At 38.7% G+C, this 20,816-nt stretch overlaps 2 protein-coding genes across 14 annotated transcripts in view; one reads left to right on the top strand and one right to left on the bottom strand.

Annotated features, from left to right (window-relative positions):
* Window positions 1–20,816, bottom strand: part of LOC121587838 (pseudouridine-metabolizing bifunctional protein C1861.05) — a 187,875-nt gene that overhangs the window by 134,487 nt on the left and 32,572 nt on the right. The window lies entirely within an intron of this gene.
* The window catches only part of LOC121587837, a 127,783-nt gene that overhangs the window by 90,036 nt on the left and 16,931 nt on the right, over window positions 1–20,816 (top strand). For all 11 annotated transcript variants that reach the window (XR_006004118.1, XR_006004115.1, XR_006004116.1 and 8 more), the window contains one exon: window positions 19,189–20,816. This exon is cut by the window's right edge and continues 1,042 nt beyond it. The gene's annotated coding sequence lies outside the window, so the exon portion shown is untranslated. The remainder of the gene's footprint in view (window positions 1–19,188) is intronic.

The following is a 20,816-nucleotide window of genomic DNA, read 5'->3' as shown; positions in this document are numbered from 1 at the left end:
GTCTTTTTGCATTCTAAAACCACGGAAGGATTTTTCTTTTCAAATATGAACATTTTAACACATTTGTGCTTCATTAGTTCCATGCTGGTCACTTTCATTTGTTAAATATCACCCTTTTAAAATGTGTTGACAAGATTTTTGGTATCTCTTACCATTTTGCTAAGAGGAGCACTGTAGGATATTAGCGATTTTCAAGCACCTAACCATAATTTCATCTCAAAATCATCATTTTGGTGCAAAATATTAGTTATTTAACGACTACGCATCAAAATTCACCAAAATTTCATCGAAAGTATGCCTTTTTTCTGTACGTCCATAATTGGTACAACTAACCTTCGGTGTACCAAATATCGCAGTATGCTATGGATGCTTTGTTGACAACTGTCGTTTTGGTCGAAGTGCGTAGTTTACAAGTGATCAAATTGGGGTTTCTCGTTGTTATTTTCGCAATATAAAGTGTTATTTTGTGTTTTAAGCATCATTTTCTTGTAAAGTGTTCAAATCAGTAATCAGTGGAAAAGTCAGTATAATGAAATCGAACCAGTTTCACCAAAATAATACAGCTTTGAATGACTTTCATACGAAGAAAGCGAAATCTGAAGCCGCTCGTGTCGCCTTATTGCCAAATACGCTGTTCTTCCCTGATCGATAGTTAGTGCTAGTCTTGGCTAGAAGTATCTTGGTCAGAAGATAGTTGAAATATGGATACGATTCTTTATTTAAACAAATTCCAACAGACCACCCTGATTGTCTGTGCTTCTCTTCGTATCGCGCTGAAACGGTGGCTGGCTTCGGTATAGCTTCCAGGTGATGTGAAAGATTGTCAGGTGTGTGTCCAAGTACGGTGTCAAAGGTGTACGAAAGTATTTTTTTTATGATTAGCCACATCAATTGTGCGATTAATTGAGCGTGGATATCAATACAACCAGTGTTAGAAAACTGACATTTTAAAATGTTAATTTTACGTATTTAATGGTGGCTACATGCATTATATTGGTGCAGTGAACTTATTTTTACTTGATTTCAGTTAAAACAATGTCACAAAGTAATTTTTGGTGTAAATATCCACGAGTTTTGGCCTACAACCACAATTGGTACAGCTATGGCGAATTGCTAGGAACACTATAGCCATAATTGGTAACTTGAAATGCAAATTTTTAATCGTAATTTTCTGTTGTTTCGCTGAACATTGAGTCAAAATAAAAAATACTCTCGTGTTCTACACATTGTAGGCTACATAAAAACATAAAAAAGTTTAAAATTTTATCCAATACTTATTTTTACAGGCGTAAAATCGGTATCTTGATAACATATTGCAGCCATAATTGGTACACTTACCTTATAAAATTTAAATCTGTACTCATATGGCAGGACGGGTTGGAAAAGATGTATTATAATATGCGAGTATGAACAACGAAAAATAAAGTGTATTTATTTTTGTAAGCCACGATATCCACTTGATCTTGGCACTTGGCATGATTCTTATATTTGGCCATTCGATTCGAAGCATTCTGTTCCATTCGACAACCGTTTGAGTGCCGTGATCTTGTAAACGATTTGTGTGAAAAATAAACTATTTTTGTTTTAAATATTAAGTGAAATTCAAATAATTAGTCAATCTCGTGATACAATCGTCAACTCGTACCACTCAATAACAACGGCATGGGTAAAAGCCTCGAATGGATCTTGCCCCCATACGCTGGGATGATTATCCTGCTATGGGCATTTAATAAGTTACTGATAGCCAAGCCATTTACTGGTACAGGAAGGCTTTGACCAAAAATGGTCGTCGAATCTAAAAGTATAAAAAATGCTAGATAATAAATGCATGCTTTATATTAGCACAGCTGGTACAGTTTAGTGGGCATAGATTGAACCCATCTAAATTTGGTGTCAGATATGATTTCAGATTTAAGAAACGCCTTTTCATATCCTGTAATAAGTGCCAAACCCATGCCCCCCCCCCACCCCATGACAATTTGGCTTCTAAGCTCTGGGTCGGTACTTTTGCACCCCAGGTTCATGTTCCGTTCTTTTTGAAAAATACACTAGTTCCGTTCCGTTCCTTTTTTTAACGAAATTCCCAACACTACTTCCGATCGATTCTATGGCTGTCTCGGTTCAATCCCATTCCATTCCACTATTGCAAGTGGTGACACCGAAACGTGATGTAGGTCTCGATATGCGAATCTGAACTAGTATCCTTGGCAAATAGCAAACAGGACGCATTCGCACTGATTTGACTCGTGCAAGGTCAAACCCGTCTGGAAAGAGTTTACCATTCAAGCTTGTTATCCACGCTACCGACTATCACAAAAGGAAGCACGATATCGATTGCAACACTTTACCCGTTCCGAGAGAGTATCTCGTTTAGTTTTAGTCCCATTGGTACAGAAAACACCTGGAAAGCAGCAAACTGGCAGAAAATTAATCGCATTTTGGTTGAACATCAGTGACGTTTCAAATGCGCATGCAACATGTTCGCACAACCCCCGCTCAACTGTATCTTCTATTCTTCTTCTATGACACAACAACCCCGTTGTCGGTCAAGTCCTGCCTGTACCACTAGTGAGCATGGCTTTCAGTGGCTTATTGATTACCTCCAGTAGGATAGTCAGTACTACGTATGGGGACACGGTATTCGAGGCATGAACCCATGACACGGACATGTTGTTAAGTCGTACGAGTTAACGACTGTATCATGAGATCGGCCGCAAACTGCATCGCTAAATGCAAATTATGCCATCTGATTATACATGTAATTAGAACTTGCAGAGGTGATGCTTTAAGAGTACTATCCGTTACTCGTCAACATTTTTGTATTAGACCTTCCGATAAGAGTTTGTTTTTATTACGTTTGTTGAAAATATCGCATCTTTTCAGGCATAAATATTAATTTTCTTTTACGAATTATTGCAGTTTTGTAAGCTTTCAACGACAGTTTGGATTGAAAAAAAGCATGGATAAAAGTAACTATTAGGAAATCTGTATGGAAATGATGCCATACCAACTTTATCATCATGATTTTTGTCAGAGCTATCACATTTATCATTCATATTGTAGTGTGTATACATTTGTTTACAATTGAATAATGAAAAGATGTTGATAATGCCTCATTAAGAAGTAGTTAGTAGTAGTTAGTTAGTAGTAGTCACCATATGATTGAATTAGGCCCGTAGCAGTAGACGAGTAGACGAGTAGCAGCAATAGTAATTCGAATAATATTTGTTGAATAAAAACTAGATGCAACTTATTTGGCACCTAATTCTGTGCTAGGAACATAAAGTTTATGTTTCAATTAATACAGCCTAGTCAACCAAGTCAACATTACCAAACAGTAAATTGAATAAAACAAAAGTTATGTACTCACTGCCATTTCATATAACTGATCAACCAATCAATCCTGTAAAACCTGTGAACATACCTGTAAAAAAAAAAAAAACAAAAAAATTATTTTTTATCTTTCAATTGCTGTCTATTATAGTTTTTCACCTTTCCTGTATCGATAAAAAATTTAAACAAAAATTTCTATCGAATTTCTTTCAAAAATTTACGACAATCATCAATCACAAAGTTATACGAACTTCAATGGTACAAATGCACTAAACAACCCATAAGTTGGAGTTCAGCCGAGAATGGGTCTACCCAAAAACCTAAAGCTTTCGTAAGTTTTCAATCCCGAGATCGCCATCTCATCGTGTGCAGTAGGGGCAATACGGGTCCAGCGAAAAATGTGTCTCACGTTTCATGAAATGATCGCGTAAACGACAAAAAAACAAGAAGGGGGAAAGAACGAATTTGCAATGTCAACCAAGGATACCACAGCGGTTAGCGCCGTGAATCTTTTCGGCAAACATCTTGAGCGGAAATTTACCTTTCCATTTTTGGGGACAACCTTTTTCCACACCTTACCGGTCTTACCTCTCTCGCATCGGAAAAATAAATCGTTGGAACATTAAATCGTCGACCATGACGATGATGACGATGGTAAATGGTGGCGTGAATGGGACCTGCTGCTACGTATCGAGATTTTCGTCTAGATTTTGTTGTTTCGTTATTCCCTTTTCCGGTATGGTTTGCGTAGGTACGGCAGCTTTAATTCCCTACCCCTCGATGGTTGACGGTGATAACTTGCGCAAATATTGCTCACAAACCACCACTCGGAAGATAGCCAATCGACCACGAAAACCGCCTGTCAGACAAAGTTTACGCACTAACCGGTGGATCCGCAAACAACAAACACCTAAACACGATATCCTGATACCGGAAACCTTTGAACAAACTGAACAAAAAACTGTTTTCCACTTCCGGGCGAGAGGAAGGAAATATTGTCTTTGTTGGTGTGGGACCCTATTTGCTACGCCGACTGGTAGATACTTAGTATGCAGTAAACTCATAAGAATCATGAAACTGATCTGTAGCCAGGAACAAGAAATTTATTTCAAACTCACTGTATATACTTAATTAAGAACTTTCTTTTCGGCTACAGTAGCCAGTCTGCCTGCCTCAGAGTGAGAATTTAATCTCTCTGCCTTTGGTGCCGCAATGTTTTATCACCATTTAATCGTGTTTATGCTTCACCCGTCAATATCGCCTTTTCATTACCTTTGGACTACATTGCACTTTAAAAGATGGCTTCTACTCTAAAAATATACCTTTGATTGCAGGACCGTATGATTTCGATATAGGTACTAATCTAGTCTCAAAGTTTACGCAAAATAGCATCATAGGGTTTTTGACAAGCAAATAAAAAAAACTAATCAAATTCTTTCTAAAATGTCGAATTCCAAATATGATTGGAATATAATATGGCTAGATATACTACTTCAAAGGGTTTACAGGTCTTATAGTCTACAAACAACTACTTCAAGTTGTTAAGCAACATTGCTTTTTTGTAGTGTTTCTTCTTAAATATAACTACTTAAAGCTTTTAATTACGTTGCTTTTCGCCAAAGCATTTATCATGTGCCCAAAAATTAAAGCTTACATTGTATCGTTACTTCAACTATACACATCATACGCTAACAAAAGTTTAATGTTTCCGTGCTTCTCGCATCTGTCCAGTCGCAATTCACGAAGTAGCTTATCTCTTTCCAACATCTTTTGATATTTTCACCTACACGTAACAAAGCTGATTCCATACCATCAGCAACAGCATCATCATCGTCCACATCATTCCCATCAACATCAGCATGATCTGTACAAAGCACGCAACGAACGAAACAAGCTGTGATGTGCAGCTCAAAAATCGCAGTGGAAGTAATGTTAGCTGTCACTCCAACCCGCTGTCTACTTACGAGTCCAGAGCTTCCGTCTCTTATCGATTTCCTCAAGGAATTGCTTGGATAATAAAAGGCGAACGGAGCCAAGTTCACTTTACGACAATTTTATTGCCACAGCTCGTCGATGGAGAAGTCGACAATAGCTACGGAGTTACTTTCCCTGTTCTGGTTTTGCCTATCCTGGGAGCGAAGTACGGTTTAGTTACGATGTACTTTGCTGTAAAGTATGCCTCTCCGGGCAATGCTGTGCTTCCTATGTTATCATCCTTTTCGGCGGATGAACTTCAAACTTAACTCATCCAATGAAGCACGAGTTGGTTGTAATGTGCCAAAGGGGTGGAACTGCATATATTGCGTACCCGTATTTCAGTAGCCATCAAAACCTGTATTGAAATAGCAATATGTGGTATGAAAGCCAAGCTGATAATCGAAACATAGTTAAAATATTCATTTAGTGTTCCATATACTATGCAGAGATCATTAAATACTATAAAACTTTGCTCAAAAAAGAAAAAAATACTACAATGCATATTTTAAGCCTGTTCTCCAGATGTACCCAGACAAAGTTATTTTCAATGTATTATCTCTTTCACTCTGTAAACAATAAAAGAATCACCTTGCTGTATGCGTATCGTCTTCCTTCATGCGGGGGACAAATGAGGGACATAAAATCTGCGCAGTGAATTTACGATTATTATTACCAAGCCGGTAGATAAACTAGTTATCATACACATTTGAATATTCATCTTTCAAAAAGTGGCTTTGAATAAATCGTAACATTTTTTCTCATGCGTAGGTTCAAACGTAAAACCAACCCATAATTCAAATAGAAACAGAAATCTAAAAAAGCAGAAAATTTCATGTCATTATTATCATTACTATCATCATCATCATTGAACAATTGTGTATCATTTTTCATATATAAATACAATTAAAGTGAGTTAATTTGGTTTCTATCTTTTTCCAATTTTTTACCTTTCGCAATTTTTCTATGAGCTTCATTGCCTAAAAAGTCATACGTTTTATATTCTGTATAGTCATTTGTTCTTTTTTTATAGTTTAGCTTATAGCCGGATATTTCTAGCTATCGATGGTAATAAGGTACCAAAAACCATTAAAGTATTAAAATAAATGATCATAAAACGAGTACATCTTCGTACTCTCATACAACGAGTACATCTTCGTGTACGGCACTGTACGTCATTATCAACATTTTTTATTGTTTTTTATATTGTTATCTTTCCCGTACAGTTCAGTAAGTCAGACTATTGAAGTATTAAAAATTATCGCGTTGTTTCTACTTGATTTGCTTCTAGATTATTTATCATTTTTCATTGCACCACTACAGTCTGAACTCGTTGGTTGTACAGTCTGAACTCATTGGTTGAACTTCGATTCCCTGCCAACTATTAAATATGTGCTTTTTAGTTGGCACATTTTTCCATACAAAAAAATTTTGAAACTTTTCTCGGCAGGCCATGAGATTTTTGTAAAATTTTCAAAAACCGGTTTTCCCATACAAACGCATACTTTTTAATTGAACTGTCAGCCAACTATCGAGCGTTCAACTCAAAGTCTATATAATACAGAGGTCGAGTCGTCCAGAACATTTGATCAAAAAGCGTGGGAAAGTTTTGACAGCTGGATGAAAAAGCTTCAATAGTTTCATCGCAGCATACATTGAGGTTTTAGTTGTTGTGCATGCAGTGGTCTGAATGCATTTTCGGGCATTTTTACATCGTTTGTTCGTAATATTGCACTTAAAAAAGTTGACGAATATCAAGAAAAGATAAAATTATGGTACAATTATTGATTATAACAAGATCAGTGCCCAAAATTAGGACGAAATCATGTGGAGCTCAAGAGGACCAAAGCTAATACGCTTGTTTCCTGCTTTTGGTCGTGTTTAGCTGATGAATTAGTGCAAAAAACTACTCCATGCCACGTACATGAGAAGGAAATGTATAGTTACACTAGGTTTTGTGCAGAAAAAGCACAATTGGCCCTAAAAAGTGTTTGGTTGTATGGAATTGTTTACAAACTTTTTCATCTAACTGTCAAAAATAAGCTTTCAAAATGGGGGCCCAAAATCGAGCTATGCATCGACCTCTGTATTATATAGACTTTGGTTCAACTATTGAATTCTGACTGTACTTCGATTCCCTGCCAACTATTGAATATGAGCTTTTTAGTTGGCACGTTTTTCCATACAAAATCACACAATCTTAATTTTTTCTCGGCAAGCCATGAGATTTTTGTTAAATTTTCAAGGTACTAGATAGACTACATGTGTGCCCTTAGCTCTGTTTTTGGTAGCCATGATGGATGGTGATTTATTTGGAAACTGGCAGATAGGGAATAAGGGTTGCTAAGGACTTTGTATGAGTTACTAAGTAACTTTGGACTCCCTAGCTGTCAAATGAAATATTTTCAAAGTACACTGGACGGACCGACCTGTACGGACATTTTCAAAAACCGGTTTTCCTATACAAACGCGTTATTGGATTAATGGATTTCAACAAAACATTTCCTTCGCAAAATCTGATACATAGGCAACAATTATTGAATCTGTTCAGCCAGCAAACAAGGAACAGTGTACCAACCGAACCAAATACGGTATCATACTTAAAGTGAGGAACTTATAAGAGTGCATGTGCATAAATCCGTTTGTTTCATTCAACAGACCTCCGATTGTTCTCAAATATCATGTAAAATTGTGAAAATTTAGGATTGACTTAGAAAAATCGTCGACAAAATCGTGTGCTCTACCGCTCCTTCATTCGCCGTACTGAAAGGCAACTGTTTCCTAAGCCGACACGGTTCTGGAGCTTCTGGAACAAACGGTGCAATATAAGTAGTATCCCTCCGTCAATGAGCTACAATGGCGAAACTAGTATCGATACATCTGATATCTGCAGCACTTTCGCCAATCGTTTCGCTGATGCATTCACCCTTTCTGTTCACAACCCTAACACACTAGCAGAGGCCACTCGCAATACTCCATCGGATGCTATCGATTTTATTATACCCACAATTAACGAAGCATTAGTTGCGCGCACACTCAGCGATATAAAACCATCTACATCATCTGGACCTGACAATATTCCCGCATACATTTTGAAGCACTGCCGTCAATCACTTGCACCCATTCTTGCCAAAATATTTAATGATTCACTTATGCGTAGCACGTATCCTGCGTCCTGGAAACACGCGCGAATGGTTCCTATCCATAAAAAAGGCAGTCGACTTCATGCTAGTAATTATCGTGGCATTGTTCCCCTATGCGCTTGTGCAAAGGTGTTTGAGCTCATTCTATACAATCCAGCATGGATTTCTCCCAAGGAGATCTTCCACAAATCTTGCTGAATTTGTTGGTTTCTGCTTCGACCACATGGATCGTGGTACTCAAGTTGATGCAGTATATATCAACTTCAGGGCTGCGTTCGATAGTATCTCTCGTGACATTCTACTCGTGAAGCTAAAAAAACTCGGTTTCCTGGACTGGCACATCACCTGGCTGCGTTCATACTTAACTGGTCGTTCGTACTACATAAGCATAGGATCTCATCGCTCTCACTCCTTCACCAGCTCCTCCGAAGTGCCTCAAGGGAGTAACTTGGGACCGCTACTCTTCCTCATCTATACAAATGACCTATCTTTTGTTTTATCGCCAGGCCAACACCTAATGTACGCCGACGACGTAAAAATATTCGCTCCAGTTAGAAACGACAGTGACTGTGTACGCCTTCAAATGATCCTTGAGAATCTCGACAGCTGGTGCAGCAGAAACGCCCTCCAAGTGTGTGCTAATAAATGTCAGTGTATATCATTCAGCAGAGCCCGTTACCCTATCTCGTTTACATACACTATGCTCAACACGGCTTTGGTTCGCACGACATGTATCCGTGATCTGGGGGTGCTACTCGACCAGAAGATGTCATTTCGCCCTCACATTGACAGCGTTGTTGCGAAGGGAAATCAGCTACCCGGTCTAATTACGCGGACCTGTAGCGAGTTTACCGATCCCATGTGTGTCAAGTCGATCTTCTGTGCCATCGTAAGGTCGTGCCTGGAGTACTGCTGCCCGATCTGGTGCCATCTCCGTGTACCGCGTACCCGCAAAAAACATAGCCAGGGACACCCCATTATACGTATGTCCCTCGAGTTCAATGAAGTGTTAGATTTGTTCGATTTTAGTATGTCTACTTCCACGTTCAAGGAGAAATTGCGTCTACGTCACATTTAATGTTTGCTTATAACTAGAGGTTTATTTATATGCTCCTTAATTTAATTATAAGGTTGCCGATTAGACACGTCGGTTATATATATGAAAAAAAAATAAATAAATAAATAAAAACGAATATAGAACAATAATCAAAGCACTCAGTTTGTTATGGATCTAACTGTCAAACCAGGTTTTCTTCCTATTTTCGTTTTTAGACGTCAAATTGTACTGAATAAGCCCACCTGATCTATCAACTCATTTTGGCTAAAACACATGCCAACTAAAACGCGTTCAACTATTGAATTCTGACTGTACTTTGATTTCTTTAAACAATCATATCGTAATAACCCAACGGAAGTTTTTAACATTGATTAGATAACTCCTCAGCCAAATCACTAGTTGAATTTGGAAATTTTAAAAATCAAATCATTTTCAGAACGCCTTGACACCGGGCAAAGAGTATAGATCATGTAATAGTCTTATCTATTACAATAACAAATAAATATATATTAAAAATACAATTTATACAGTGATACTTATTATTATACTTCAATAATCATTGAACTGTTTTAGTAATTCACATTAAAAAACCATGCGAGTTACCTCTTTGCATAATTTCTTAGAAAAATCAATATGCAGTAATGCTAAAATGTGGGATAATTACAAAACACACACGCCCACCATAAAAGGAGGAATGCAAATTAATGAAAATTACTTTTACCAGAATTCCTTCTCGACTCACACTCCCTTTGTCTGTGTCGTACCAGGTCAAAAGCTTTCCGCATTATTGAGCAGTAAGAAAAACTATCCCCAGGATCAGAAACAAAACCACAACAATCGCAGCATAATGAAGACGTCGGGTGCGTTTGCCGAACGCCGGAAGCCGGTCGCTCTTTACCCCTGCTAGCGATCTTGTTCTGTGGGTCTTGTTAGAGCAACGACACATACATCTCAATTTCCAAGCCAATCCAAACATATGCTAAGAAATTATACAAAGGCCTTTCTGTTGCGAAAAGTTTCAAAAACAGCAGTGGTAGCGGCAACAACCAAGCTGTCACCCGGGCGGTGATGCGGCTGGTGTCTGTATGTTCAAAACCAACAACACACTGCTTACAAATGGAGAAAGCATGCATGCATGGAATAATGAAAAGCATCTTACATCTGCAACGACACCATTCATGTGTGGGCATATCCTACCTCCATGCTTCAACTCCCCCGGCTATAAACAGCTTCATCACAACACAACGGCCTCAATGCAGCTATAGCAGGCTGTCATTATACTCTCTCTCTCTCTCTCTCTCTCTCTCTCTCTCTCTCTCTCTCTCTCTCTCTCTCTCTCTCTCTCTCTCTCTCTCTCTCTCTCTCTCTCTCTCTCTCTCTCTCTCTCTCTCTCTTTCTCTATGTGCTGTGTCTCATTTTTCTTCTCTCTTGAGAAATGGTCACTTGTTCCGAAGGTACGTCAACTAACGCGTATTGCTACCGACACGACAAAACATCTTTCGCTTTAGCTCAGGCAACATTTAAAGCCGCACAAGCACCATTTGTTTCACACCACCGTTGTGTTGTATAGCTTTAGACTATCGAGGATGATGGTGCAATCTTCTTTACGGAAGCATATGATATGTATCGTACGAGGAGTACGATATGTGTTGTTCTTTCTACGTCACTGACATCTACCCAGGAAAACTGATGGCTGAAATGAGCATGTGAACGTAAACACTGACACGAAAAACAATGCACTGCACATTATGTCTCTTGTCGATAAGATTTTGTAGCATTGAAATAATAGAAACACTCTTTTTCACATTTTTAAACTTTTAATCAATCGAATGGCAACGAAAACATCTTTATTAACTTTAGTTGCTAAACATTTCAATCCGATAACCTCTTAAGTCCATAAACTCTAATAAACTCCCTTCGTACAGCATACAGCGGAAATACGAAGAGAACATTCAAATGAGTAAAAAACACGTAAATTATGAATGATAAAATGATTCAACTTTTAAGTATGTTACTATTTTTTATTGTTTTCATTTACTATTGCATCGAGCGAATCACTCTCTCCTGAAGGGAGATTCGAACAAACCATTCAAACAAGTTCCAAAAACAACTACTGTGTGCTATGTTTGTTATCAATGTCATTGAAGTCCGTCAAGAACAAAGAACCTAAAACTCTACATCACCAAATCGCAAAGGAACAAGGCCGATGAAATACTACCAGCTTATCCAGCACTAGCTTCAGCTAGCTTCAGTCCCATGCAGCTGAAAGAAAACAATCTCCGCACATAAATCCCAATTGATACAGAACATGGTTATGCCGAGAATGGGAAGCTTTAAACAGTGACCTGCACCAAAAACATGCTTGCGCAAAGTGGATCGAATGAAATAGTGATGAACTGTCCAGAACAACCCAATGCTGAAATGCTGTCACCTAGGGGGGAAATCGTTTTCAATCAAAAGCCACTGCGAGGCAAGTCCACCGGGACAAGCCATCCATTCGGTTTCTGAAAATGAAGTGTGGTTTACAAGAAAACTTTTTTTCTTGCTTCAAGAACAGGAATCTTTGCGTCTTTCTTGTCTCTACCGCTTGCTCACATCCCAGACGCAAATAGCAACAACACATGGCAGAAGGATGGGCCATTTTCTTACCAACATGTTCCACAATATCAACAACAATCACACGAGTTTGGCTGCCTGCACGTGTGTGTGCATGTATCTGGGATCCATTTTCCGCACGGTTCCGGAAATTAAGGGTACCATTTCCTATCCCAACACAGACGGCGCAAGTAAAACGGGATTCTCTCGTTCTCTGCCTGGATCAGACAGACAGCTTTGCGCCGAAAGTACACAGCACAGTGACTGTGAGAAGATGGTATAATTCTGGGAAACTGTCAAGAGCGAACAAACGTTGTAGCAATCAATGAAATGTCAAAGCATCTTCCTTTCACCTAGATGGAGAAGCTAGTGAGCATGTGCCAGTGAGAATTGATTTCACAAGCGACCCAAGACCTATTCAGGCAATGATTGAACTAACCTAAACGTATATTAATTAGAAAACTGTCTTGCACAATCGTTTATTACGTGCAGTATATAGTATACAGCAAAAGTATATGGCAATCTTCAGTAATGCAATCCACTAGTCATTTTAAATTATTTTTTATATTAAATATATAATGGTTATTCTAAAATGGCAGTCACTCTAGCAAAAGAAACTCAAACAAAAACATGAGAAACGACGATCCGACCAAATTAAACCGAGCAAAGAAAATATCGAATGAATGGAAAGTACGACAATCATGCAATAAATCAGCCCATGGCGAAAGCCCATAAAAAGACCACCAGTGAAAGATTTGCCATTAAGAGTGGAAATTCAAATCGGTGAGCCCTTTTACGAATACCGACAGATGAGTATCTTCGTTCAGAACCACTTTTTGACTCTACGGTAACACACATGCAGACTAAAATATGAGTTCCATTGAGCGTATACCATTCGGTGCACCTTTTATTTATGTCAAAGCGATTGTACATCACTCACGCTACGACCAGTACCCTCCAACCCAACCACAATTCCAAATCTGGCAATGATTCCTTACGGTCGATTTATTCAACATTTAAATTTCATTCAGCCAAATTTAGTGCCTTCCCAACGCTTCTTCTCATTTCTTCCTTCCCATTCCCGCTACATCCTACAACCTGAATGGGACAAACCAGGACACACGTTTAGTCCATAAATCTGCCACATATTTGCTGAACTGCCACGGCACGGGACTCAGATCCATCGAAACCGCTGCCAGCCAAAATTTGCGGCATAATTAATATCAGCTGCAAACGGCGCCAACAATCCGCCACCACTATATCACACGCAACCATTCAAGCGATGGTGGGAGAGGAGAGAAAATTGATAACAGCACATACATTTAAACTCGCTTTTTAACGTAATCGATCTAATTCCGACGGGATTTCACTCAATCTCATTCAATAGGTACGCAAATACACTTTCTATCGACAATTGATGGAAGAAAGTTGCCAGTTTTGGGTACAGGATGTTCTGTCTTGGTTCGATACAACACGGCAATGAATTGAAGGATATATGAAGTAGTAGCGCAAGGAAATGACATTTGGAATTCAGCTGAATAATTGCTGAATTTTTCATATGTTTTCCAAGCCCGCAACGGTGTAAAGGATAGAGTGAAGTAATAGTCCCTCGTGAACTCTAGATGTTATCCATTACAATGGATATTGACGTTGATGCTGTTGTCGATGATGAATATGATGATGATGGCTGTTTTCAATGAACATTTCAACTTAGCTATGGGGTTACCTATGTGCGTTAATAATACGAAAACTGTACTCCAGCCACAATGCCTTTATGGCATATTTTATATATGACTCTCCAAAAGAAGAAACCACATTGTCTTTACCGAAAAATGAACGATTTGATGTGTGAATGAAAAAAAAAACATATGATCGATAGCTACTGTGATTATTTAGCACACAATGAAGAAGCGTGCCTTGCCGTGCTACATGTTTGAGAATCAGGTCGTTTACTGTTTTTCGTTTTATGTGAGAATCACATTTCAATACATTTTTAGAGAGTTGCCATTCCGTAACGAGTTTTCACTTCTGAGAGTAAAATACTGGATTGTAAACTTTTCTTTAGAAGGACTTAAGGATGCGAAAACTCGAAACATAATTGCATGATCCACATGGACTAAATGCTACTCATTGATGTCATCAACTAACACTAACGATCGCATCGTATCAAGACGTAATCAATTACATGAAGTTATAACGCTCTCTTAAATCTGACAGCGCTATGAAAACAACTCATGCATTACGAAATTTGTTAAGAATTCGTCATATCGGTGTTATCCAACTGATTGAAGGAATGATGAACATTGAATCGTCGTTTCAACCTCCAACCGATTTGTATATATCATTCATTGACTTCATATACATGGCATCGGGGAAGTGATACACCTTATTCTTATAATACAATTGAAACCAAATTGATTTTTCGAAATTCCAAATTCTCTTCGTAATCGATTTCATTAACATCTATTAGGGTAAATGTACCTATAGTGGTGCTAGTACCAATAGTGGTGGTATTTCACTAAAATGCGTCTCATACGATAAATTAACAGTAGTTAAGTTATCTACGATAGTGTGAAATGTTCTCTAGCCTTTTACAAAGGATTTAAAAATGAAATGGGGTCATTCCGTTTCTTAGTGACCGAAAAATCCATTATTTTGTGAAATGTGTCAACATTTTTCCAAAATCCTTAGGATTTCATAACTATACTCATATTTTTGTTAACGTTCTAAATGACCACATAACAACGCAATTATTAGTTTTTTAACATAATTGTTATCAAATGATATTATTTTATTCAAATTCATTGGCTTTTGACCATATTTATGCATTTTTAAGTGTTTTTTACCATAGTGCCATTATAGGTACACAAAACAGGCATGTTCCTATAGCGGTTATAGTTATAAAATCAATAAAAACAGGACGTTTTAGATTTTTCGAGAATATTTTTGACATTTCGTACTGTTTTCACTAAAATAAGCAACAAAAATGAGTTTTCTGTAAGTAATTTACCTAACAAAGGCCAAAATTCGCTTATTCTACTGAGTGAAAATCGACTTCAAATCAAGCAAACTCTTCTGGGTTGGGTTGAGGACAGGTGTGATGCAGTACTTTAGTCAAGAGTTTCATCGATCAAATTTATACATTTTTTACGATCAAATTACGCAAGAAACCAATATTATGGCAGCAATCCTTGCTATTCATACGAAATCAGGTTCGAAACTAAGTTTCATTGATATTATACACTGTTTTTAAGGCATCTTTGTTTACCACCACTATAGGAACACAATACGACGACTATAGGAACCATACCACCATTATAGGTACAACGAAGCAGTCACAAAAATATGTATTTTTTCGTAAATTTGATGTATTTTATGGTAAAAATGATTGTGATTGCGAAGATAAAACATATTTCAATTGCTATGTGTTAAAATATTCAGAAATTGTCCTTCGTGACACTTTAAATCCATTAAAACACATCGGTACCACTACAAATTGCACCACTATTGGTACATTTACCCTAGTACTAAACTTTCATTTCACTTTTTTTATTTCAAATATTTCATCATTGCACTTGATAACGGCCCGTAGACACCTTTTGAAATCGTTGCTTGCCGCACGCACAATTTCTTCCGGCACGTTTTTTTACCTCTTTGATTATCGCTGTGATTTATATACAATAGACATCAATATGTCAACACCTGCTCTCGAACATATCAATATCTCGCTGAAAGGGTCAATAACATGCTTGAACAAATCAACAATTCGCTGTATAAATTATAATGGATAGGTAGAACTGACTATCCTGCTATGGGTAATCAATAAGCCACAGACAGCCAAGAAGCTCACTTCACTAGTGGGTACAGGCAGGCCTTGACCGACAACGGTTGTTGTGCCAAAAGAAGATGATAATGGATTCAAGTCGTGAACAAGTAAACATTTTGCAATTGCAAGGTATGACAATCATTCAGACTAGGCAGAAACTTTTTCATCTCAATTTTCCGGGTTTTCGATGATATTATTGACATATTCAGATTGACGTACAGATAGGTGAACGCACTTTTGAAGTCATCCCAGAATTCACCTATCTTGGGTAAAAGCTCAGCAACGACAATAGCATGGAAGCTGAGTTGCGTGCAAGGATGCTGGCTTCCAACCGGTCATTCTACAGCCTGAAATATCGGTTCGCCTCAAAGAACCTGTCGCATCGGATGAAGCTGGGACTACATAGTACTTATATAGTACCGGTACTCACATACGCCTCTGAGACATGGACACTGTCCAAATCTGACGGAACCCTCTTAGCCGCGTTCGAGAGGAAGATGCTCAGAAGGATACTTGGCCCCGTATGTGTGGAAGGACAATGGAGGAGCCGCTATAATGACGAGCTATACGAGATGAGATTGGGCCGGTCTGGTGGTACAGTCGTCAACTCGTACGACGTAACAACATGCCCGTCATGGGTTCAAGCCCCGAATAGACCGTGCCCCCATACGTAGCACTGACTATCCTGCTATGGTAACAATAAGTCACTGAAAGCCAAGCTCTCTTCATGAGTGGGTTGGCAGGCCTTGACCGACAGCGGTTGTTGTGCCAAAGAAGAAGAAGAAGATACGAGATGTACGGGAACCTCACATCTCGCTGTACGGGGGTCGTGCAGCGTATCAAGCTCGCCAGGTTTCCGGTGGGCTGGCCATGTTGTACGCATGGAAATGGACGACCCAGCCCGTAAAGTCTTTTTAGACCGTCCACAAGGACAGAGGAGGGGTGGTAGGCCCAAACTGAGGTGGCAAGATGACGTGGAGGCGTCAGCCATTAAGGGCGAGATAACGGACTGGCAGACGAAGGCGCGAGACCGTGACCGGTTTCGGACACTCTTGAGGCAGGTCAAGACCGCAAAGCGGTTGTAGTGCCGGATAAGTAAGTAAGATGATTTCAATACGGTATGGTTTTATGAATAGAAATGGTTTTCTCGCAGACCAATTCAGCGGGAGACACAAGTAAACGTTGAACGTTGAAGGTTTTAGTTATTTAGTTGTTTAGGAAATAACATTTTCTGTTACAAATTATTTCACACTGACAAGGTACGATACATTTAAAACCCTATGAAGCATAATTACCTTACTAGCATTATCAAAATGAAACAGGGAAATTAACACAATACTGCAACGATTGCTACACGTGTAATCCCAACGCTATTCCATCAGACAATTCATTCGCAAAACAAAACAAATATACAGCAATGAAACCGATGAAAGGAAAAACATTTTCATTGTACCACCAAACTTTTCACCTCATTCTAGTTTACACTGCTAATGAAGCAGCTGACGGAGTATAAACAATCCCCGTAACCTGCTAGTGCTTATATACAAGTGCAGCTAGCTATTGGTAGCATATTTTTCCCTCGCTGTACGGAAGTTGTGGAAAATTATCAACACCACCTTTCCGTTTTTCCAAACTTTATTTACACACCGCATTGTTATTGCAGTGGCATGCCCACCTTTCATTACCTAGCGTTAGTGGCTCATGTTTTTTTCCTCTACTGAGCGCTTACGTAAAAGCCGTAAATCATAATTTTATTGTCAACGGTTTGAAAAATATTGTTGTTCAACCTTTCGCTATGTTTATACAATTAATTGAAACGATCCCTAGCATTGCAAATTAAAATCATACGCTCGAATTTTCAACCCCCCCCCCCCCCGCCCATCAACAATTATTCATTGTCCACCGTTGGCACGGAAACCGCAGATGGGTGAATTCGTTATTCATCGCAGCATAATAGCCAACTCAACATTTTAACCTTTTGCAGAATAAAAAGAAAATACTTGTTCGAAAACAAAATGAATTTAAACCTACATTGAATGTCATTGAAAAAGTGACATGGAAGCAATCTCTGCACCATTTGTAGTAGGACATTAAAATTGCGCAATAGCTGGTATTTTCAATGATATTATTTCACGTGTTTTACCTGTTTTCCCTCGCACCTTTTGTAATCTATTTTGGTTTTCAATGGTGATCTTCTTCTTCTTCTTTGGCACAACAATCGTTGTTCGTCAAGGCCTGCTTGTACTACTTGTGGGCTTGGCTTACATTGAATTACTGGTTACGCATAGCAGGATAGTCGGTCCTAGGTATGGCGGCACGGTCTATTTGGGGATTGAGCCCATGACAGGCATGTTGTTAAGTCGTGCGAGTTGACGACTGTTCCACCAGACGGCCTAATTGTCTAAGGTCTATCCACCGACAAACCGACGTGACACTGATGTTACAAAAGTGTCCCACACGAAAGCACTGTCATTTACCAGTGAGGCGAACACTTCTGTCAAAGTAAGCTCTGTTCACTGCTGCTTCGATGTAAGCAACTTTTCTAAATACAAATTGCGAAGGAAGTGTGAGGCAACATACATAAAACAATACGCATTGCAATTTGCGAAGAAAAACAAAAAGGGGTTTTAGCAGTGTCTCCTCTGTGTCAGTGTAGTAAGCGAATCCAAGGTGTATGGATATTAGGAGGTGAAGTGCTTCAGAGCAAATTGACATTTCACGACTTGACATAACAATACTGGGGGCTCCGGTATTAAAATCGGGAAGGGCTGTAGGAGGGTATAGAAAATTGTATGCGATTTGACATAACAATACTTAATGATGGCGCCCGGAAAACGCGCTAATAATTCACCTTCTTAATAAACACACCTTGAGCGAATCATTATAGAGATGGCGGTAGTGTTTAACGTATTTTCATTTGAAATAAGAAGACAACTTTTGAAGCTAATTTTATTCGAAGTGTCACGTAGGTTTGTCGGTGGTCTATCTTCCAAGGTCCATCTATCTACTAAGGTGTTCGATGGTGAGCTATGATTTTTATTTACTGACAACCGAACGAATGTACAAATGTTTTAAAAATAGTTTATTCACATGACTCTCATTGCTGAATGTAAAAGATACTTAAAAAAATAACTAAAATAGATGTATGAATTTTAGTTTATTGCAATACAATTTATAACAATGATTAGCGTGTACCTGAGTATATATGTATATATGTATCGCAATATTAACTCTAGTTTTTTTTTCTTTTCTGATTACAGTCAAACCTTGAGCACGAACCGTTTAATACCACTGTTCTCCATAATCATCGAGTGCAGTTTGTCAATATGTGACAAAAGCTATGAAAATACTACAAAATAAAAGAAATCATCTTAAACGATCCTCGACACGACTCTTCCTATTCTGCGAATCAAGGGTTCTGCTTTCGGGTGTGAAAATAATTAAATACCATCGTGTCGCGACTGTCATTTAATTGTCTACAGTTTGGCGAACGAAAAGAAGTGACATAACACTGGAAAGCGAGCCAATGATAAAAATCTTCACACACGGTTTCACTTGGTACAGATGCTTTCGTGCTAGTGGCAAACAAAAGAATATCACTCCATCTAGAGCTGCATTGGCGTGGTAAAGGTGAACTGGGTGGCTAGGTGAACCATAAACTCTTCGAAAGGCGCGACTACACACCGTTAGAACACACAGCCGTAAAGACATATACGATCCAAATTAAACTACATAAAATTCCAGCAACATCACACGGTGGCAGGAGCCGGTGAAGTGTATGAAAGGAATATATCAACACGGCGGATTGTGATCCCTTCCCGAGTTTGGTTCTTCAGTCTATACCTCTGTCTATCTATCTCTCTCTCTAGCTCACAGTCACATACACTATCGACATTCCTCTCGGTTTTGCAGGCTTACCGAAAGAGCAATTTATTAAAGCACGCCAAAATACGTGGTCAGTTTCAACGGCTAAGGTCAGTTTTTCAGCACGAACCACAAACACACACGTATACATCGTCTTTGCCTTTTCAAACATTCTGCAAAGTGACAGTGCTAGTTGAGTTGATGAGCTGAAGAATAGCCACATTTTTGATACACTGGTCTACAGCAGCTCTAAGGCGTCTAACTATGCACCACCCACGAAGCTAACACGGGGGTACAAGCTACAATCAGTGCAAACTACATTTTGAATTCTGACAACGCCTGTCGCTGCTATTTTGTGCGCTCTACAGGGCAGCTTCACTTTTCTCTCGATCTCCTGACGCACATAAGTAAAGTATACAAAACTAAAAGCTACTACTACTACTTCTACTGCATTCAACACCATTCTTGGGAAGGGAAAGCTATCCTAACGAAAACTTCACATCGAGCCAAAGAGAGCCAACCAATTGTCATTGCCATAAGTTAGTGTCTCAAAGTGGAAACGAGAGTTTGAACAAGACACATAAAGAAAAAGGTAACTCAATGCTGATGTTGGTCGGCCCAAATCATTGGTATCTGTATGAGATAGCGTGAACCGAGAAACGAACAGTTCGTTACGTGCATAGAAAAACGTATAATAGAAAAGTGTATATTCAGTTCAAGCAGCGTTATATCGAACTGTAGAGTGTAATACTGGAAACGGTTATGTACATTGAATGAAGTGCAAACAGAATATGAAAGAAGACAAAATAAGCCAATTAGCAGTGAGTAACTGCTAGTGTAGAAGACACACCAATACAGTGCGTGAAACAAATAGTTAGGTGTGAAAAATATACTAAGGTGTTATTATTGGCAGTTACGGGAGATAATATCCGTGTTCTAAAATGTGTGTGTGTGTGTGTGTATGAGTGTCTTTGTGTGCACGATAGAAAGTGAAAAGTCGTAAAGTGAAAGTTTTCATCAAATC

The sequence above is a fragment of the Anopheles merus genome, chromosome 2R, assembly GCF_017562075.2.
Source record: "Anopheles merus strain MAF chromosome 2R, AmerM5.1, whole genome shotgun sequence".
NCBI lineage: Eukaryota > Metazoa > Arthropoda > Insecta > Diptera > Culicidae > Anopheles > Anopheles merus.
Note: the sequence above shows the minus strand (reverse complement) of the source record. Positions and strands in the feature narration are given on the sequence as shown.